The 23,391-nt window shown below is 39.2% G+C and overlaps 1 protein-coding gene across 1 annotated transcript in view; it reads right to left on the reverse strand.

Annotated features, from left to right (window-relative positions):
* JADE1 (jade family PHD finger 1) overlaps positions 1 to 1,569 on the reverse strand; it is a 51,555-nt gene extending 49,986 nt beyond the window's left edge. The window contains exon 1 of the mRNA XM_075150150.1: positions 1,518 to 1,569. The gene's annotated coding sequence lies outside the window, so the exon portion shown is untranslated. The remainder of the gene's footprint in view (positions 1 to 1,517) is intronic.
* Between the last annotated feature and the right edge of the window lie 21,822 nt (positions 1,570 to 23,391).

The following is a 23,391-nucleotide window of genomic DNA, read 5'->3' on the forward strand; positions in this document are numbered from 1 at the left end:
GGATTGTGAAAACCCCAGGCAAGTGAGAATTTGGCAGCAACAGATCAAATCTCAGCTAAAGAATATACACGTGCCTATCTGGCAGCTCATCAAGCAACATTACACTGGCTAATCTAAATGAACTTCAATATTAAATTGTGTTTGTGTAGGCAGAAATCATGTAGTGAAAGAAAGGTGCTGTGACAAGACTCATAGAAGAGTTCAAAAGAATCTGATTACAGATTTTCTGATTGCAGAGTGCGTCCTGATAACTGGTTGCTAGAAGTGGAGTAGTGGTACCAGTTTATTGGGGAAGTACAACAAAAATCAATTTCTATTTTCAGTAACAACCTAGTGCCAAAATGACTTCAAAAAAAAAAAAAAAGTAGCTTCAACCCTGGATCCTTAGGAGTCAGAAAAAGATTAAACTTAAAAAAAAGAAGATCAGCTGTTGAAATTGCTCTGAGCAGCTTGTGGTAACATTTCTGGAAAGAGCAGAAACCTTGGAAGTAACTTCCCATGTGACCCTTTCGGGTTCCACTCGGTACTTTACGGAATTGCCCCAGAGTTGCTTCTATTTGTGGTCTCTCCTGGGACAGCCTCTTCCAAATGCGATGACTCACAGTTCATTGAATTTAAAGCTGTTTCCAAACCATGAAACTGAGGTCTGCCACAAGGGCCAAGAGATCATACACCCTCCATGGCAGAAAACAGAGCCAGGACAATTAGACATGAGTTACAATGCAGAGGATATAATCTGTTTATCCTCAATAGGTATAGCTCCCTCTCCTCAGTTTACCAGCTTATCAGTTTCCATGCTTGAAATCCCCCTTAGGGGATGTGTCAATCATGATTGTGACAAAGGGCAAATTTTCTCCCTAAATAGTTAGAGGTCCACTGATTTCAGATGCAGTTGTCCTGAAACCTACTTCAAATATTAGTAGCTTTAGCTCAATAGTACACAGATGTAAGTCAACAAGAGTGCGAAGAAGCCATCACTTCTAAATAAAGAAAATGCTAGTCAAACAAATAGGCAACTGTTGTTTACTTCAGCTATCTTACTTTACCAATTACATGTTTTAGAAATTAAGTTATTTGTGTTTAACACACAGGAAAAATGATTGAGAAAACTAAATTAAATGACTTTTTCTTGTGGCAGTAGTGATTGCTGAGCTTTTCTACAAGTTTCACTGCATAAGTAAGCACAAAAAACAGTTTAGAAAGTTTTAATCAGCATAAATGTAATAAAAGCTGCCTCATGTACTTCCATTTCACTATTATATATATTCAGAGGTTCAACACTACCAAACAGGACTTGGAACAAGAGGCTCAGGATATCCAGCACAAAAGAACCTTTACACAATAGAGGAAGTTGAGCCCTTCACTAACCTCCCTCCCTCCAACTCTCACCCCCAAAAAAGGGGGGGCAGATATTGGGATAAACAGGGCAGTTTATCCCATATATCAGCGGGCCACATAACCGTGTAGCAAATGGCCTTAGCTGACTGTCTCTGTATCTGGCCAGCATTAATACATACCCAAAACAACACAGTCCACACTGTTATGCTTCCGCTTTGCTGAGAGCTTATCAGAAATACACCCCCAGTAAAAAATTCACAAACACAAGAAAAGCCGCAGTACCCTTATCAGGTAGAGAATTATTATCTATTTTGCAAATAAGACATTGAGACATAATGGTGAAGAGATACAAATAAAAACTGCCCCTGGGGCAAAGCGAAGAGACTCAATCTCATGATTCAGCCCTAACATACTGCAATAGTGTAATCCTTCAGTGCTGTTTGAAACACACACAATACAAAAAGTCAACTATCCTCATTGGCACACTGGATGTGCCTAACCCCAAATTTCGGCTTCAGACTCTAGGAGAGCAATGAGAGTTACAAGTGGTAGCAGAGTCTTTGCACATGAAGATGTTTAGAGGCAGAACCTCAAACAGTAAATTTTCAGTGCACATAATGCAAGCACTCAGGATGTAAACAGTCCTCGAGTCATTTCATACCATTTATAACAGTAATTCTGAAGTTACTTTTTTTTTTAAAATGGATAAAAGACTTTATTGCTCATTTAGAAGTTACAGCTTCGTTGCTACTGCTCAAAGCTGGGACTGCCACAGATACATTTAACTAAGCACACAGTGAAGGATAAAGAAAACTTCGAAATCAAATCATTACTCTGGCTCCTGTGAACTTTGCTTCACTAAGCAAAAAAACCTGCAGCAAACAAAATAGTCTCTGACCTTCCAGAACAACATCTAAAAAAAAAAAAGTCCGATCTGCTTATGTGGGCAGATTTTGGCACAGGGTAAACATCTATGTTTGCTCCTCAAATTGCACAAGTCAGAAAAGAATCTCCCTCTCTTTTATCCAGGACATGCTTTTAAACCATCGCGCATTTATGTTTCTTTTACAATCTGAGGCAGGTTACTTTCTTCACATGGAAGTGCAAGTACTGGGGCAACGTAAATGTGCCAAGAGCCTGTAATCTAGTACCTCTGAAGGGGGAACGGGCACATCCTGCAGTGAGTACACGTATCCTTACGTGACTGCCAAAACCGCAGTTCCAGCCTACTCGGCTTCTCAAGTATTCAGCCAACCATAGCAGCACCTCTGCCCTCGGCCAAAGCTAAAGGTGATCCCACAATGTCTCAGATCTCTTCTGGAAAAGGGCCCAACTACTTAAGGGAGCCAAGCAGAGTCTTCAGCACACAAAGGGGAAAAAAAGTTTACAGACGATAAGTTCAGGAAAGCCTGAAAGAGCACCAACCCCGTAGCAGACAGTCCCATGCCAGAGTACAACTTGTACTGGCACTCTGGTGTAGTGCTTTGGATCAATAACATCTGTGATAAAGCACGTATTGGCTGATAGGCTGGACAGATGCACAGAGGGAGCAAAGAGATTTTTCCTCTCCCAACATGCTGGCACTGGAGCCTAGAGCAATGATTTATCTCTACCTTTACATGTTTATCTTTATTTCATTCATTTCAAAGAGCTGCTCCTGTGGGTTCTTTGGGGTTCCCCCATTTTTAAGGAAATTAAGCATCTTTCATGATTTTGCCTTAATAAAGTGTTGCAAGTATTGTGCACTCGGTAATGCCTGACAGACGCCTCAGACATCCTAGTTAGCTTGTTTGCAGGAGTTCGATTTTAGTGAAGGAAACCAGTGAGAGCAAAAAGGTCCCAAACCTTGGGCAACATAATGAGAGACCAAGATCACCAATTGCGCAAGCCCTGTCATTTGAAGTGAACAGAATGAATAAGTACTGAAAATGTGTACATCTATCACATACTGGCCCCAGCGAGAGAGCCCCATTAACTGAGTAAGCTGGTTACCCCTCAGAATACAATTAACATCAACTGGTTGAATGTTTTAAATCCTTTTAAAGTTGCCGAAGATACACAAATACCCTGAATTCTGTATTTTTCCATGACAAAATAGCAGTCCAGAAAATCAAGCTACAACATACACACAAAATCCTTTTCGACTACATACACACATGCATGCTTTGTTTTTGCGAGTATCTCAAAGTCAGGAGATCTCCAAGTCCAGCCAAGGGAAGAAGACACTGATACTTGTCTTACTTTAAAAATTTCTTCCACATACCTACAGTTTGTAAGCAATCATTCAAACCAAAAGCATGAATTGAAATTCTCTTTTCACTGGGAATGAGTGTTTATGCCACTAACTTCCGCGGAGCTAGGATTTTTCCTGAGCCTACGTTTTCTAATTACAGAGAATTCTATATAGCCATTGCCATTCAAACTGTATGATAATTTTTAATAAACTGATGTATCAAACACAGCACATTGTACTCTGATTGAAGACCACCATCTCAACCTGAACATCAAAGGAGGAATTAATTGACAGAGGGTTTAAAAGCTGCATGTCATTTCCAGCATATGCACCAAATGAAATCATATTTAGCAAGGTGTTTGCTACACTAACTCTGTTAACACTTCGTAGCACAAAAATAGACACATTTAACCCTGTGAAAATTTAGGCCAGGTCTGAGACCATTAAGCACAAGTAAAGTGAAAAATGTGCTACGTTACTGAGACTAGGTTCAAAGGACTTGGATATCCAAGGCTGAAAATGCAGTTCAGCAAATTCTTGCTCATTTGTCTGGCTCTGGAATAGTCTAAACTTACTTAGTGCCTCCCTGCATGATTGCAACATTCCTTGAAGATCTGCAGCTCTTATTTTTTTGGCATGATCTGAACTGCTTCAGCTTGCATAAGGAGGTCATGGCTTCAGTCTCAGCCCAATGCAGCCAGATGTGATGGTCTAGGGCTACCTATTGGTTAGATGCTTCCACTTTCTCCAAGCTGAATTTCGCAACGCTGTGCTGCAGAGCCAACGGGCCTGCTTGTTCTCATCCTGCTTCATGACTTGTATGTGTTCTGTTGCACAATGCTTCAACTTTAATAAAAGGGATGGAGAACACACGTCTCAGCCCAACTTTTGGGCTAAATCATTATATCTCATATCTTTGTACTTACTAATTTTGTTTTGACTATACTACTTTTTAAAAACTGCAGGAAAAAACTCTTAATGCTTGACTCATTTTTTAAAACAATGCTAATATTTTAGGTCTGAGACTTGCATAAGACTTTTGCTAGATATGCTAGACATAGGACACCAACTAAAATATTTTAACTTTTTTGTATTTTTAACCTCTATTAATAATACCAGTACATCCAGCTTACACTTCCCTATTGAGAAATCATTTTGTTCCACATACAGGAAAATCTCCTGTATATGTAGGCCACAGCTTGCAAAAATAAACAAACAATAAATTTTCTAAGAGATTAAGTTCATATGTATGTTACACTGCTTGACAGTGACAACAAACCACATGAATTTCTTCAAGGAAAAAAACCACTTTTCCAAGAAACAAGTGAAGTTGCAATTTTTTTTTCTTTGCACTAAGGTTACGTCACTTATCTCTTGGGTACAGATGACACTAATAACCATGTGCCTGGACTCCAGCTTAAATTATCAGTTTCCTTTCAATAGTTTGAGGGAAGAAAAACAGCAAGAATGCTGTATAAGAAAGTAGGAAGGCTTGGTCTTGAGCTTAATTTTGAAAATTCTTTAGCCTCCGAATTTTGTTCTACAGGTTTTCATATACAAAAATTTATCATTTGTGCATGCAGACTCAGTAGCTGCGTACGTAGCTACCCAAACTGCACACAATGTGGGCACAGCACCTGCACACACTAAAGCTCTCTCTAGACAAGTTCTAGCTATTCAGCCCAAGCATTTTAAATGATCTCCACCCTTTAGGAGACCACTCTTCACCTTTGTGGAAGATACTTATTTTAACCCTGAAGTCACTGGTCCTCATGAGTAGCATTATGTTTTCCAATGACATTACACAGAAGCGTGCATACCCAAATGTTTCTAAGTCAAGTTCTGAAGAGGATATTTTAATCCCTTGACTCCCATGAAATGCATCACACTTAAAAAATTGTCTCATATGGTTGCTGTGTAGAAGACTTGAGAAAGATCAGGTACTCGAGGCTTCCAAAAAAAAAAAAAAAAAAAAAAAAAGAGAAGGGTAATTCTGTTAAATTTCAGGTTGCAGAATGCCCCGCACCACTGAATTAATTGCTGATGCTTCAGCTGAATCCTCCATGTCTCTACAAACGCCCTCTAAAGCTTAAAGAGTGTCTACCCATAACACAGGGTCCTGTCCACCAGGATTCAGCTAAGCATTGGGGTCCTATTCATGGTCAGAAATTCACAGCCAAATACAAGAGCATTCTAAGATTTCTACAGCAAAATGTAATGACTTCATTTTAATAGGTAAACATGATGAGCTCCACAAACGACTGCTGAGGCATTAAAGATCATTAGTCCCACAGAGAAAGCACTAACATCCTGCAGTATCAAATTGTTTATCACTAATTTACAGAGACTGAATCCGCAAATAATACATTTCTATCACTTTGTAGTTGCTTAATTAATTACATATATTAAGCACATTAAACTGAAGGATGCAGCAGGTACTCCCAGGGCAACCAATGGCTATGTCACCAGCAATTTGCTTCTTTTCCATTCAGAGAAGTCCTCCCAATTTTCTTTTTCTTTTAGTGGCAAAGAGGATCATAAAAGGATGAAAGCTGTGATCTCACTCGCACAGCGGAAATCAAGAGAGACTTCTATTGCATTGAGATTAATGCGATAACTCCAAGAGAAGAACTTCATAAACACATGCATGAGTGAACAAGCAACCCAAACTTTGGGGAATCTTCAGATCGCAATCAGAACATCCCAGTGCAGCTTTTCATTATGATAAGACCACAAGAAGCCCACAGATAGCGATAAAGCATATACGTATTTGCAAATTCATTCTAAACTTCATATGTGGAGTCTTCTAGAAAGTATGATTTATAAAAACTAACATTAAGTAGTTTAATTGTTTTAATATATCAGATTAACACTAATGACTATAATATTTACTGATTTGTTATCTTTATATAAAATGTTGTTAGAGGCAATTGTCAGCTTGTAGTTAATGAGTTTTTGGATAAAGCTGTTCTGCTACTTCATTTTCTCCTTTTCTTGTACAAAATAATGCAAGAGAAAAATCAACACTCGGATCTCAAGTGGTTAAAAAAAATATAATGTTATTTTGCTTGGAAACAAAGCAAAAACAACAACAAAAAATTTTTGTCCAGTATTTTCAATACCATACAGGCTGCTATGAAGAAAGTTAACTGCCTGCCAGGCAGACCCAGTACCTCCACAAACACTGTTTTACACGCATTGAGGTCCAGAGGCATGAACCGGACTATTATCATACCTAAAATTAGACAACTTCATACGTTTTTGTCAGACTGGGTGCTAATGTGCCCCAGGCAATTAACAATTTACTTTTTTTAAAAAAGAAAGCAATATACTGACGATTTCGATTTAAATGCTTAGGAGGTAGTTCTCCTTTTGATATTATTCCTTAACACATGTTCAGTCCTTGTACCGCATTATCCCTATTGTGTGTACATATATATTTTTTGTCACACAGACAACAGAACCTATACATGAAATATCACCACAGTCAGTTTATTTTAAATGTATATCCATTTTTGTTTATTTAAAAAATACAGATTTTTCCTGATAATCCAAAATCATCTTATAAAAATAATTTCTGGTATTTGAGGAGCTCTATTTGGATTTTGAAAAAAAGATTATTGGCATTCATTTTTCCTGTACTATAAGAGTACAGGACATTTGAGCATCATGTCTTCCTCTCTTACAAAAAAAAAAAAAAAACCAACACAAATGAAAACAAAAACAAAAAAAACCACCACAAACCAAAAAACAACCAAGAAAAAAACCAACCCACCCAAACCAGAGGGAACATACGTAAACGGCAATTCCACAGCTATTTTGTGGTAAATGATAAACCACAAAGTGTCCCTTAGTGGATGTGCAGAATTGTATGACCCAGAGTTTGGAATGTCCTCATTTCCTGACACTTTTTCCTTTTTTCATCTACGTAAGAACAGCAGACTGCTACATTTCATAGGGAGAGGCAACCTTATTCTTCACTGTTTTAGGTGCCAGACTTAGGAATGACTAATTCTTCTGTTCTAGTATTACAGTAGCAGTTCTGAAAGGAAAAAGACATAAAATATAAGAGTTGAGGGTTAATGCCTCTCCCCATCTTTTTTACCCCAATTTTGGGACATAATTTTTAGAATCTTCTTGGAATACTCTGTGAAATGTTAAATTTGCCCCATGATACACGGTCAAAGCATTTCTTCCACACTCATTGATACCAGCCTTCATACTTTGAATTGAAGGTCAAATGAATCAAACAACTTAAATCCTATGCAACTAAAAGGAAAACAGAACAGAAGTTGATGACCAGAACAGCAGATCATTTGAACTCTTTCACTCCAAGGTCCTCCAGACCTTTGTAGTGGTTTTACTTTAATGTTCTAATCTATGCCATGATTACGCTAAACCTTTCTTGAATGAACAAAAAGTCCTCTGATAAACACCAAAAATAGTAGATGAACTAAAGAATTTCACTGCTATAGACCACAGCAATAACATTTTCAGGAGAAAATTGCTTGTTAGATATACCAAGCTCCAACCGTCTAAGAAAACTATCTGCAATTTGGTTTCTTGCATCAAAGCAGGAGCTGGCTATATGAATTTTCCTGAAAAATGCACTAGCTTGAACCCAAAATCTGACAAGCCATCCCTTCCTATGAATAGGTAGCTAAAGCATAACAGCATTTTACTAATATATTTATAATCTACCTGGTCAAAGTAAATAGCACTTTTCAAAGTATCTCTTCACCAGAAATCACAGGCTAAATCTGGCTGCCAAAACACAAATTGTATGTTCCCTCAAAGGTTACTCTGCTTCAGTCAATATGAAGTTTCCTGATCAAAATTCTTCCATTAATTGAGGAGAACCTGTCTTATGTCTTTTCTTTCATTGTAATGCTTCTTATTTCCTCTTCTCCTGTTCCTCATGGATATTCTTTATGCTGTTTCCATTCCTGGCAGCTGGTTCTCCCAGCAGCTTCAACAGCAGTGAGAGACAGAAGTTACTTGGACTCTGTTGGCCACGCAAAAGCATCACACTTGTGGTCCCCTGGTTACTAAATGCAGCATGGTTAGTTGAGCAAGAGCACCCTCTTTCTGAAGCAATTTTTGTGCCAGGAAGCCTTGCTGGTTTTCACAGTGGGCGAGTATCCTGTGACTGAATGAGATTTGGACTTCTCCGTCTACCTCAGTGTTATAAACACATCACAGTCTGAAACAGCTGTCTAGACATTCATCAAGCTGTTGGGTTTCAGCCCTCCATATTTAGTCTTCGTGTGTCTAGGCTTGCTTGGACTGAACAGACTTAAGTATCCTCTCTTTCCTTGGCATCTTTGGTACGTTTCCAGAGCACTCACTAGCTCTCTATCAGTCACTCTTTCATGAGACTTCCTAGTCCAACTGCTGTTCTGAATCAACCAATACTAACCTTACTTAAAATAGGCCCTTTTCTACAGGGGGACAGGACACTCCGATTTTCAGCTCATTTCTTTAGGAGGCATGTGGCTACTGAAGCAAACTTATCCTTAACTCTGTGTGCAACATAATACCTGCAAATCTCCATTTTAGGAAGCACAAGCAGTTTATGGATTTAGCTTTTAAAAATGTCTTATATACTAAATACAACCATGTACATACCTACCTGATTCTCTAAATAGTCTAAAGGGTGTCCAAGACTAAGATTAAAGTCCTCTAAGAAGTATACAATTATCCCTAGTCTACACAGAGCTGCTTCTCTGACACAGAAGGCCCACCAAACATTAGCTTTTCCTCACTTCTCAGTTAGTGTACTTGTTTTCTCCATTCCAAATGTGGCTAGCAAAACACCTGTAAATCCAGATTTCTTTTCATGGTATTACACAGATAAGCTTTCAAGTTCCTTCTTCTGCCAGGTGAGCCATTACTTGCTTACCTGGCAGAATGGTTAGGGTTTTTTTCTGACCACTACTTCTAGAATGTTTGTTAAATTGTACTCCTAATTCAAATGTCATTGAGTTGTAATAGTCCAGGCACCTAATACATAGTAGTCAATGCAGAGACAGTTGCATCTTTTCTTCTTCCACTGCCAGGAATCATTTCTGTAGGGAAGGCCATACACTGATCTCAATTAACAAAGCTACACAGAAAAAAACGGTCACGTAAGACTTGTGGAACACTTCATAGAAATAATGCAGAAGTGGCCTTATTCTTTGCATCATAAAGCTGACGTTTCTCTGAGTGCATTTTCTCAATTATTGTACACTTTGTAAGAATTAAAGAGAATTCAGAAAGTACACAGAGTTCACTAATTTATCAGTAAATATTGAGGTTTATACTTTAGGACTACCTCCATAGTAAAGGGAATCTGCGAAATCAGGCAAAAAGCAGCAGGAATCATTTTTGTTTAGTTTGATTTGCTTTAGTAACAAACATTCAGAGAAAAATCACTATGGCAGTTTTTTTAAAAGCATCCATCCCGTGGTTTGAGCTGTGGCAGGAGTTATGCTATCTATATTCTTGCAGTTTAGAAGGAAAGCCACAACATAAAAACAAATAAACCAAGATTTTAAACAGGAGAGCTTTTGTCTGGACTTCTACAATGCCAAGGAGTTAAATTCAGGTCTGCAAGTACAGTTCCATTAAAGTAATCACCATTAAAAAACAGCTCTCCTGCACTTCAGAAGTATGTTCTCTCAATATACATAGGAGTCCTTTGCATTTATTTTAGTGATGAAAATAAGATCTACTACTTTTTTAACTCAGCAAAGAATATCTATGAAAGAACTGAATTCTACTTCACTCTGGTAACCATCAATATAATTCCCTACTAAACTTCCATCACATATATTTGATAACATCAGGATGCTAAATATTAAGCATCTGCTTTAAAGACTAAGACACCAAACTACTGGGCTGACAACCTGTATTTTTCAATAGGCTTTATCAATGATGGTAAGGTCAAAACTGAGCTTGTAGACTATCATTTATTAAAATGCTATTCTGTTGAAAACAGCACCAAAATGCTAATACTTAAGCCTGTTTTTAGGACTCACACCTCACTTTCAATACTTTTTTTTGAGGTTGATGAGAATACAGCATAATTGTGGCTACGCTTTCATTAGCAAGTTGTGCAGCACAATCAGAGCAAGTCCGAAGAGCAAAATAGGTGTTGGTGGAAACCAAAAACCCATGCTACAGGTGTTTCTGGAGGAAAGAGAAATGCTTTATACTAGCTGTACCCCAGTCTCCTGCACTAAATGACTATTAGCAGTTAAAGCACTTTAAATATGCTCCTGTAGCCTGCCTTTTGTTTTAGTTTAATCTAAAAGGAACTCAGTTTGTGTTCTCCAAGACAATTTGACAACACAAACCAACGCGAGGCAAGGAAGGAGGATGGAAAGATTCATGTCACCAGGACATGCCCTCTAGGAACTAACACATTAACATATATGCACTCTGTGATTATCAGCAGAAATACTTGAGGCAGAAACCATTTAATGTGGAAGAAAAGGATAGAGAAACAGCATGTTTTCCACGAGGGTTCTATTCTTAAAAGCTTTCCCTGATTTAATAACCTAGTACCTTTTCAGGAACGTTACAAAGCCTGCTAACTTTGGAGTAACCATTTAGGAAGGGCAAAAAGGTTACAGCCAAGATGTCTGTTTAGTATTAAAGTACCTTAAGGAAACTTAAATGGGACTGTGGTAGGAAAAGTAAAATTAGAATAAAAAGTTGCACTTCTCAGACATTTTTTCTTTGAAAGAAAAGCAATTATCTGTAGCAATATGGACACAGATGTTTTCAGATACAGAAATAAAATACAGATGCTGGAGACTAAGTGGACTTCATATCTGTATATGGATCTAGATTGTCTCAGGAAGAATAAGAATCAGATTCTGCTCTTCATTTCATGTGTGCACCATCACTAACGCACCAAGGGGTTCTCCAAGTTGTAAATTCATTCACCATTACATCTAAGAGTGAGACCATTCAACATTCATCCCCACTAAACTTAAAGGATGTAACAAGTCAGTGTAATTAAACAGGAATTCTGACATATTGAGCCATTGCCATCTCTTCTCTAAATTGAACCCAGACCCATGGCCCAGGAGTTCAGATTTCTGCGGTCTGAGGCTGAGTTCTGCAAAGCACAGAGGTATGACCTTGGCTCAGCTTTATGGAAAAATTATTGTTGAGCTGTGAGAAAGTATGCAAGTTAAAACAATGCAAGATAAGAAGAAGTAAAAGTAGCAAGAAGTAAAAGAAGTAAAAACAAAGACTACAGTGAAATTTTTGAGTTGGAAGCAGTAACTCAAGGACTCAAGAGACAAATACTGCCATGAAAAGGTATAAAACCCCAAAGAAGTAATAGTCAAAAGTCAGCAAGATCAAAGAACAGTTTGTTCCAAGAAGCAGCAGAGGCCAATGCTTCTCCACCTGTCTGACCAGCAGAGACTCATCAGATGTTTGCATTAGGGGTGGTGCACACATTTCTGATTGGCCTAACAGAATGTTGTTTCTACCAATGTGCTAGCCAATAAATAATTACTGGGTACCATTGGTCGTATATACTCCCACTTGCAAGTCTCTGGGCATAGCAAAGATATCGATACTATCAATTTTGATACTTATTTTTATACCAATAGGCATTGCTACTTATTGATTTCAATATCCATTGGCATTGCTACCCATTGATGCCTATCAATTTCAAAACTTTGATATTGACAGGGATTGATACCTATATGCATCATTACCTTTTAATATCAATAGGCATCAACAGGCATCAATACTTATCAATAGGCATCAATACCTATCGATACCAACACCTTTCAATACTGATAGGCATCAATACCTATAATTTTTAATACTGATTTCAATATCTGTCAAAAAGCATCTCTCCAGATAGCTCAGTTTCAGCCTCTGGAGGTGTACTTCCTTCTTTCAGGTTTTGCAGAGTTACTAGTTCTACTTAGATGTCTCTCTACAGTACTGGGATCTCTGACATGCCCACAGTTTTATTTCTGAAGGCTGACAACACAGACAGCCATATCATCTTTTTTACTTTCAGCTGCAAACATCATTTCTCAGTCCCACACACATACCTCCAAACCCAGCAGGGCGAGACAGACACACTCCCACAGAGCTGCCTAAGAAGCGACAGTGCCACATGGAAAGACAGTTGGATTTACTGGCATTGTTTCTCGTTTTCAATATTTTGTCAACTCTGGATTTTGGATTTAAATTTGCTTATGTGACTAAAGGAAAACTGATAGCTACAAAAGATATTGCTTGCTCACGTTATCCTAACACGGATCAGTGTTGCAACCAGAATACCAGCATATGTGGTGTCACTGGCACCTCCTGAAGAGGCAAGTTTTCAAAGTTCACTTCTTGCCTGCTGGAGAAGGCTAGGATCCCCAGACTAATGCTTCTTGCTGATGGTAAATGTCACCATGGTATCGTATTACCACAACTGGTTTTAAAAAGTCTGACATTTAAAAGATACCAACGTAGAAATGGCCTCCTAACTACACCACTGATGAAGTACTGAGTAGCAAGGAAAAACCACTATCTAGCAATTCAGACAACCTTCCTTCAGCACTTTTGTTTTTTCCAAGGGCATTTCCCATGCAAATAGTGACTCTGTCCAAATCCTGTGACCTTAAAAACATTAACAAGGTCACAACCTTAAGGAGCACAGCTGATGGCCAATACTGAATCAGGTAAGTCAGGATGGATATAATACACCATAGCAACACCTGCCACACCAAACCTGAGAATGAAAAATAAGGCTGGTCTCCACCCTTAAGTAATGTATACCAATGTAAATGGTATCCCAACATCTGTGCAGTTGCTTCATTAAGAAAACAGTCACGAAGTGTGACAGAGGTTTTTAATAAAAACTGGCATAGTTTTCACAAGTTACAACAGATCCCTTTATGAGTATTTAGCTACAGAAACAAGGTGATGCACTTTGCAAACAAAATGAGTTAGAGTAAAAGATTAAATGGCTAAAAGACTGAGGGCAAGCACCTTAGCTTTTAGGTTATTTCACATCAGGAAGTAAGTTAGCCCAAAGCAAGCTCTTCAGCAGATCTATGAGGTTGGTGCTGAAATGCCTCATATCTCCATCATATTTGGTTTAGGAAGGTTACTTTGGATCAGAGCCTGGCCTAGGGCCAAAACATCTTCACAAAACTGTTCAAAACTTTCTGAAGGGAAGTTATCTTCCAGGGCTTCATAACCTAAACTACAGGTCTCTCCAAGAAGCACTGCACTCTCTTCTCATTTCTTACAAATATTTCAGCACCACATTAACACCACTTATGAATACAGTGAGACACAAAGAAGAGAGAGGATCATTTGCAGCATGTGGGTGCCCATTTACACCATGGGACACCCTGCAGACTTGCTGTGATACTGGACTCATGTACTGGGTCTGTCTGGGATGGAGTTAACTTTCGTCATAGCAGCACATATGGTGCCGTGTTTCAGATTTGCGACTAAAACAGTGTTGATAACACAGCAATGTTTTGGCTATGGCTGACCAGTGCTTGCACAGTGTCAAGGCTGCCTTTTTTTCCTCACTCTGCACTGGAAAGCAGGCTGGGGGTGGGCGAGAAATTGGGAGGGGGCACAGCCAGGACAGGTGACCCGAATAGTCCAAAGGGATATCCCATACCATATAATGTCATGCTCAACAATAAAAACTGGGAGGTTTTGTCTTCCAAGGTAGCCATTGCTCAGAGGCTAGCTGGGCATCGGTGTGATGATGGGAAGAGGTGAGTGATTGCCAGTTTGGGTGGGAGGGATGACACTCTCTCAGCAAGAAAACCTTCTCTTTCCGTCTTTTATTGAGACATGAACTTCTGTCCCATCCTGCACCCCTCTTTTTGTAGCCTGTGCCATAGAGGAAGGAGGTAGAAAATCTCCTGTTGCCCAAGAGTAATGGATAAGTAATCTCAGGACAGCAGGGGCCTCTTACCAGCATTTGCTGGGAATCTACTCGATTCCCTGCAGACTCACGTGCTAGGGGGCTGTGAAGAACACTGTGGGCTGCCCTCTCTGGCGTTCCTGCTGATGCACAAGCCTGCCTACCTCTCCATCCCATACTGGTAGCAGTATGGTACTACATGAATTGAACATCCTGTTTGGAGTAATGGCATGACAACACACAATAGCTGACAATAGCCTTTTCTCTCTTTCCCACCCCAAGAGACTTATAACTGATCCTGTCTGCAAGCTGTTTGCTGAAACTAGGAACCAACACAGCTCCCAGCCTCCTAAAATGAGAGGGATGACTCTGTGCTGCACAGCATTTCTGCAGGGGGACTCACACGACTACAGAAAGTCGCAGCAGCAGGATTGCATCCTTGCGGCTCCCCTTCAGAGGCTGACTGAGGATGGGCAACACAGCAACTTCTGCTTGTTGAGAGACGTGCAGGGGAGAGAGGGGTTACTGCAATCAACCAGCACCTCAGCCAGTAACTGCTCTGCATTTCAGACAAACAGAAACCTCCAAAAGGTACTTAATCTTGCGTTTGTGGGCCAGGGACAGGCTCCACAAAGTTACTGCCCTGTGAGCAGGCTAATCCATGGAAGTTAGTGTGAGAAAGGGGCTGCATTGTAGGTTCTCAGCCCAGAAGCCTAGGAGAGCGGTGCTTTTGCAGCATGCATTAAACACAGCTCCCCAATACTGGGGCTGAGTTAGGCACTCACACAGAGTTGGGACTGGAGAGGTAATTTCTGAGATAGCTGTTCCATGGAGGAATTTTGCCACAGCTGGTGGCTCTGGAGGAAGTGTTTTAAAGGTATAATGGCCTCAGTCAGACCAGCAGTGTGCAGAGTTTTGCTATGGCTCTAAGCCTGATGCTGTAAGCCTACCAGAAATGTCAGGCACTGACTCCCCCTTCCCCAGAGCAACATACAGAAAATGCAGCACACTTTGTGGGGCTGGAATCCAGAGCATTGGCACAAGGGGTTGTTGACACCAGCGCTGGGTGGAAACATGGAAGGAGGTATTTCTTGGCCTGCCCCTGCAGGAGCCTTCTATGGGGAACAGGGATCCTGGAGCAAACGCCAGATTTGGGGCACTCTCCTCTGGATTCTCCTACATGGTGTTTCTGTCCTAGGGGGTGCTGGAGACCAGTCATGACACCAGCTTGCTGGCATGCTCCCAAGCAAAGATCCTTTCAAGCTCCACATGAAGACAGCACATCTGCTCTGGTGTTCCCAAGCATGGATGTTGTTCCTGACCTTCAGGGACTCTACCTTCACTCTTTTATCTGGTTGAATTCCTCATTGCTTGCCAGTCTCCTCTATCAGCAGCCATCATGAGATTAATGACTTCCAGGTAGGCAGCAGGATTATTTGATGGCACTAAAATTCCAACCCTTGCACAAGTCAAAGACTACCAGTTTCTTGGGGCCCAAGTTGCAGGTCTCTGAATTTTATGAGGTAAAACAGGTAACTATAAACTTGGCAGAAGGTAGTGAACAAAGTAGAAAAGGCATTATAAAAAGTGGAAACAAAAAGAAATAGGAATTTAGCAAGGGAAGACGGCAAGAGAAGTTACAGGAGATAAAGGATTTCAAATCCAATAGATGATGAGGAAGGAGTACCAGAATTGCAAGAAAGAGCAGAGGGCTGGCAGTCAGCAGCAAATAGGAAAGTGTTCATGGCCTTTAGCCCCTTATAGAGCGCCAGAACTAATTCAGAACTGTGAGAGCCGTCGGTGTTTTTGATCCTTATCTTGACCCTTGTGTATTGGGTCTTCCCAGATGACGTCTTGGTGGTAAACCCCAAACTGGGGGATAGAACCTAACGAGCTCCAACAAACACTGGAGCATATTTGGACCTGAACTTCCAGTTTTGTTTTCTAGAGAGATCTACTTGGTCCTAGACCACTTTGAGAACTGAATCAATATGCACTAAAGTGGGACAATCAAGGGCTTCACTTCAAAACAATACTCTTATTTAAAATCCAGCTGCTAATATAGACACAGCTTTAGTCTTCCCATTACTGCTCTAAACCTTGCTCAGGTATTTTCTCTCTTCTCTTTTTATTTACAAAGTGGTAATTATTTTCTTGTATTTATATCTGGAGAACCCGGTATTTGATATTTACAAACATTCTTGTCCACCACTAAATGAACTGCACCCATTGCCTAGCTAACAAACATCTCCTCCTCCATCACCACAGGTCTCCAAATACCAGTTTAACCTCATAATCTAAGGATTAAATAGATACAGGATCAGATGTAAAAATTATGGTTTCTGTTGAAAAGCATCTAAAGACTAAAATTAGGGATTAAACTCCTTTTGTACTGGTCAATGGATAAATATGGTACCCACTCCATTGCGTTTCCATGCCTTCAGAATAAAAAAATGCCTGTAAAATTTGCAGGGTTTTGGATCACAGCACTTGAATTGTTTGGGAGAATTGGGTGGAGCGTGTTAGTTTTTCACCTTGCTCTTAGAGTCAGGGTTGAAGGATACATATTAGGCAGTGTAAATAAACTTGTAAAATCATTGCATGTGCTATACATATTTTAGACACAAATAGAGACTACTCCACCTTTTGGGGAAAAAAAAAAGTGTTTTCAAGTTCCATTACAAAAAATAAAAATCAATCACTGTAAATCCTAAGGACTGTGAAGTCTAACCTACATCCTCAGTTTTGTCGTCTTAAACTAGGAAGGGTCACATGCAATGTCTGACCTACATAGTCACACCACATAGGCATTTATATAAGTGCTCCAAAGCTTTCCAAGGGCACAGGGTTCTAGAAAAAGAGCAAAGAGGGGGCATCCCCAAAGAATTTCCCTGCCAAGTACAAATATTCCCAAAACCACATTATTGGCCACAGCTCTTGTGCATGGTTCAGCTGAGAAAGCCTTTAATTGCAAAGCACTACTGATCTTCTTGTGGATTTAGGAGCCTCTGGAAAATGAAAACAGCAAGCTGGAATTCAGCAGCTAATAAGAACACACAAAAATTCTTTCTCTGACTAGAGCTGAGAAGCTTACATAAATTTCAGTATCCTTGAGATAGTGTAACTGCACTTGAGGTAATTTCCAACTGATGTTGGTCCCACAGGGAATTTCTTTAACTACTGCTCACTAGGCTGTAGTCATTCATACTTTTTATGTCAATAAATCATGATATTCATGCAGTCAACCAGAAGTAGCTGTGGCCTGGTAGCCTGGTCTCATCATCATATTGGAATCTAATATAATTTAGGTAACCAGCACAAACAGGTCAAAACATGCTAAGTGAGTCTTGCCTAATTATTTTGCCCAGGATTTAGGCACGTGTTCACTCAAATCCGGTAAGTTCATTTTTGGTAGAATCTACTCTAGCTACAATTACATTCAAATCAGTATTTTCAAAGTTTTATTGAAAGCCAAGGAGAGATTGAGCATAGTTCTAATACCTTTTTCCAATAGCTCACTTTAAATAATACATCTTCTCCATTGATCTAAGCAAGCCCCAGGAATCTTGAAGGAAGATTAAAGAATCAATGAAATTAACCTCTTGGCCCTCCTGGACTCTCCATCTGTTTACCCACTCCCACTTCTAATGCAGGATCTATACATATCTTTGCAAATATATTACTTCCAGGACTGCTTGGGACTTTACCCTTACTATTGTACTTGCCCATTCATCTGAATCATGTTCCTAATCTGTTTGTCTTTCTTGTTGAATAACTCCTTTAAAGGGAAAGTTTAGATTTGCGTTTGATACTTATGAAGACTCTATCTGAGAGAACACAGTTTGTATCTTAAGATACTGCACTTCTATTAAGCTCCCTCTGTAAAAATGTTTAGGTCACCACATAAGAAAAGGTATACTACTGTAAGAGATGCTACATATATACACCCTAAGACAAGCCCGTATCATTTACAAACATCAGAATTGGGGGTTTTCTTCCTGTGATGAGTTTGAGTTTACCACAAGAGCACTACTTAAAGCTAAGGTCTGGCTTATTTTGCAGCCTCCCAAACTTTCGGCGTGAAGTGCCACAATTTTTGCAATTCTTTCTTTTTCTTCCACAATAGGCTTTGTCATATAATCTTGAAATTTTTAAAAAATAAAAATAAAAAAGAGAGAAGAGAAGGCATTTCTAGCTTTTGAAACACTGTATCTATTTAATATTAGAATTACTTCAAATACTGTGAGCCATCTGGAACATTATGGCTCTGTCTTGACTGCCAGAAATGGGTTTCTTTTGTTTATTCACTAGTAGAGACAGTTTCTAGTCTACAGAGAGTCTTTAGTCTTATCACAAAACAAACCAGATAGTCAGCCATGAGCAAATGAGTACAGTGAACCCTGTCCTTAAATACCCCACAGAAACAGCCTGCCTCCCTTGGGATTTCACAGTAGGTAGTTCATCTACCACAAGTAAGCAAAACCTGAAATCACATTATTGCTGGTGTTAGAATTGGTTTTTCCTTTATTTTATTTTTCTGCAAAGGCAAAGCCCAGTACTTTAGAACTTCATTTCTAACTAATTTTCTGGAGAAAATATAGACTCTATATAGAGGGAACAGGGTATCTTAATGCATATGTACTTCTGCATAAAAATGTGTGATGCAACCAAGGCCTTTTGTCTTAGCTCTCAAGAAGGCATCTAAAACTATATGCTAATATAATACATGATGCAAATACCTTTGTGTATGTGGTATGGGTGTAACATCTTTGTTACTCAAATTTAAAGCAAACGAAAGAGCCCCAAAACCCCACAGCTTGTAAACTTGTCACTTCTTCCGTTACTAGAAAGCAAGCATAGAAGAAAATTCTCTTTAAAAAGGAAAAAAACCAAACACACCCCCTCAAAACTATTCACCGAAGAAACAAAAAACCACAACTGAGACAGAACCTTTTTGGTACCCTTAGCCAGACACAAAATAGAACTGCCTTGTTTTACAAAGTGAGTTGACATCTGTTTGACTAAGACAAGCCTGTCCTGCCCCAACGCGTTCTCATGCTCGCAGTGTAACCTGCGGCTAGGAGCATCCTCAAGGCCAGATCTGATAACTACCAGAGCCCAGAGGAAATCTGCCTCAGTACTAGAAAAGAAATCATGCCATTTAAACCAGATGTATGTTCTTATCATTGTTTGCTTGTAAAGCAATAAAATTACTTACTCTTGCCTAATCAATCTCAACTGTTAAAAGTAAATACATTTGCTTTAGACATGGTCTTTATTGTTAAGCTACTTCAGAGCCTCTCTATCTCTCTCCCCCTCCTTCTTTTTTGAGGATATAAGGACATTGCTTTATTTTCACACTGTGGGGAAGCTTCTGCTGGGAAAGGTGGGACAAAAAGACTAAACAAAGCCAAAAATCAAAACAACTTCTTCTTCCCTTTTCCTTCACTCCTGTCCAGTAACAGCCATACAGTAAATCTTTGTAAATTTATTTCCTTTTCTCTTTAATCCTCACAATTTTGTACATAGAAATTTAATAAATTACTATATCTAAAAAACTGTGACATTCTATTGAATTTTAAACTTGCATCTGCAGGACAGAAAAGAAGCAGCTAATGGATTTCTGCCCCAAACCAGAAGAGGTTAACAGCTACAACCTAACGAGCTTTTTTCTCTGCCATTAGATTACCAGAGGTAACATCTTGCAACTCTCAGCTGCAGCTTCTCCCTTCCAGATGAACTACTATGCATCCAATTCAAAAACCACCTACAAAGTGAGATAGCATCAGCATCCTATCTCTTATCAAATACATCTCTCATCCTTTTTTTGACCTCTTCTGGCCCTGGCATTAAGGAGCTTATTTTTGCTGGTTAAATTATTAAAGCATGTGGGAAATTTCCCTTAAAGTATTAAAAAGCGTGCATCTATAAAAACCAAACCAACAACTTCTTTGTACCAGACTGCTAGTAGTTGAGCACTAGGGCAGGAATGCCACTAAAAGAAGGCAGATGTGAGCTCTCTGCTGTGGCCCCCCAGTTTGGGAACTTGCACCCCCACCCCCTACAAACTAGTTCTAGTTTATTGACTTTCAGGGCACACTAAAAGGCCCATTTGTTTTCCCTAGCTGCGAGAAGACTGGGAGGACCCTGGTGAGAGATCATAAAATTGGCTCCATTCTCACTTACAACAGTAGTGATTTGTATGTTAATAATAGGAAAACTGAGGGAGAGGAGTCTCCAGAGAAGTCTGTGTGTGAAACTATTCCCAAAGTGTGTCAGAAACAAAGCCAGACACTTAATTTCTAAACATTTAGTTAGAAAGAAAGATATCCATGTCGGTGCCTAAATAAAAAATTTCTTTTATTTTCAGAGGTGCATAGCACGTACAAAATCACACTAGCCCAGCAGTCATTTGTACAGAATATAACATGTTGCTCAGCTTTTTGGATTTGACCAGGCAGGAAGATAAAACAATACCAACCATTAAACTAATTTAGTACATGTGCTTAATTTAAGAGTACCATAGGTCTGCATTTGCCTACACAAACTTTTCCAGTGCTCCAGTCTCTCTCACAACTGTTACACTCCTTCAGCCACGTGAGGTTTTAAATGTGGCAACATGACTTAGTTTCATTATTTCAGTCAAATTAGAGATCTCTTCTCCACTATAAGCTGAACGTGGACAAAATTAACTATAAGTAGGGGAGGGAGGAAAATGAAGCAAGACATTCTATTTAAAAGCATTTCTCTGTATATCTACCTGAACATGAGAAATTTTGAATGATGTATCCAATCAGTGAAAACTCTTGCTAACGTTCCAGCTGTAAGTGGGCAGAACACTAACAATTTTGGTGAGAAACAAAAGTGGAATGGAAAGAATTAGTAACCGTACCATTACTGAAGGAGTACATAAAAAACAGGTAGTGACAAACAGAGGAGAGGGACTTCCGCAGTTACCGCTGAAAGGGAGGAGCTACCAGAGGCATCACGGCAGGCAATCTTAACACACAACTTTGTATCACGGGCAAATTAACACACAAGATCACTACACCTTCGTGAATTAAAAAAAGAAACATAAAACAAGATTTTTAAAGCAACAGCATTGAGGAAAGAACCTATGGGAAGTGAAAGTGCATTGAAAGAAACGAATATGATTAACAATGAAATAAATTTTGGTTTTGAAAACAAAGATTTTCAGAAGCTAAATTCTATACATTAATTTGTTTTTTCCACAGACCTTGGGACTCATTATTTTAAATATGCTTATTCGCTGGTATGTAGTTGAAAAAATCATGCACATATTATGCTCTAGAGAAAGAAGAGAATGAGAGGTAATTGCTGCAAACTTTCATCACAGATGAAGGTACAATAAAGACCTTTCCACAAGGAGGCACATCAATGAGAGCCTAGGATAAAAGGTGTGGCAGTAAGACAGCAAAGACAGACACTTGTTCTGCCTGAAAAAATGGCTAGAACAATTTGCAAACCTAGTTGTACAGACTTATTTTCCACATTTAAATTAAAAATTAAAAATTAAATTGCAGTAGAAAGTCCTTTTTCAGTTAAATCAGAATATAAAAATATCTCATTTAACAATACAGTTCCTCTAGTGGTTTTCTGTTTAGATATGAATGCAGATTATCTCTCCTGGGTCATTACCAAACAGAAAGCAACTCAGTTGAGCATTCGTAAAAAACCTACAAGTATAGGTTTTTTTAATTATTAAAATAGACCAGCAAAATATATTTCCATTATAAATGAAACCTTTCCAAAGAGTCAAAACCATGACTGCATGACGATAAAAGGCCGATGTGGAATTGGTCAGAGCTACAATGGCAATATCAAAATTTATCTTCACAAAATGATGGCTGAACTTATCAAGTAACGACCAGCAAAGAGTTCCTCATTGAGGGTAGATAAGTTCCACCTCTCCAAACCGCATATATTATAATCTGCTTATACAGCAGCTCATCCGTACAGCTGTCCCTTCATTTTAAATCCACCTGCTGTTTTAGCTGCTTCTAGTGTAATAGAAGCAATGTGCAATAAAGTGCTGAATTGGGTCTTCAGGACAAAGAAGGGTGAAAAATACACAAGCCCCCGCTATTCTGAACTTAAAGGTAAAGCAAGTTGTTTACTTTTCTTTTAACTGAATGCTCTTACTTCATACCCTACTTCAGAAACTTGGTGGCAAGAAAAGAGAGAGGCAAATTATTTGTAGTAGAAACATGATGCAATGCACTGCATGATGTAACTTAAACTGTATTATATGTATGATGTTGCTACACTCATCTCAATCTGGCAAACATCTCCATGTTAACAGGCCCCACCGGCATCCAACTGGGCACAAAGGTCAAGCTGAGAACATCCCATTGTAGGATCCATTGTTTTCCTATGAACTGTGCCTTGTCTATCACTTAAAGAAATGAAACAGTTACTTGGTTAAATGACTGTTTCCCCTGGCTATTAGACAAAATGTATTACATCTCCAGGCATGTGATCAAACGATTGAGAGTTTGACCTAAATCCACTTACTGAGCTAAACAACCAAAGGAACAAAAGGAATTACGCCTCACTGCCTACTGTCAGCTACAAAGAATATCTATCAGTCTGTAACTGCAGATGAAATGCAGTTTTGTAGTCTTCTGTGCCGGCTTCTTGTAGCAATTGCAGTTCAGGTGACAAAAGACATTTCAGGGAGTTTAGGGCTTTTTTTTGTTGTTTGGTTGTGTGTTTTTTTTTTCCTTGAAGCTTGATGCCAACTGGTTTTGCACTTTTGGGACCCTAAAATGATATGCTTTAGGGGTGCCTTGACATCAACATAGCTAAGCTTGTGTGGAATTTCCACTTAAGACAGATGCACTTTGAATCCTTACAAAAATACCAAATCTCAAAACAGCAGAAGTACAGACAGATC

This window comes from Calonectris borealis, chromosome 4 (assembly GCF_964195595.1).
Source record: "Calonectris borealis chromosome 4, bCalBor7.hap1.2, whole genome shotgun sequence".
In the NCBI taxonomy this organism is placed as follows: Eukaryota; Metazoa; Chordata; class Aves; order Procellariiformes; family Procellariidae; genus Calonectris; species Calonectris borealis.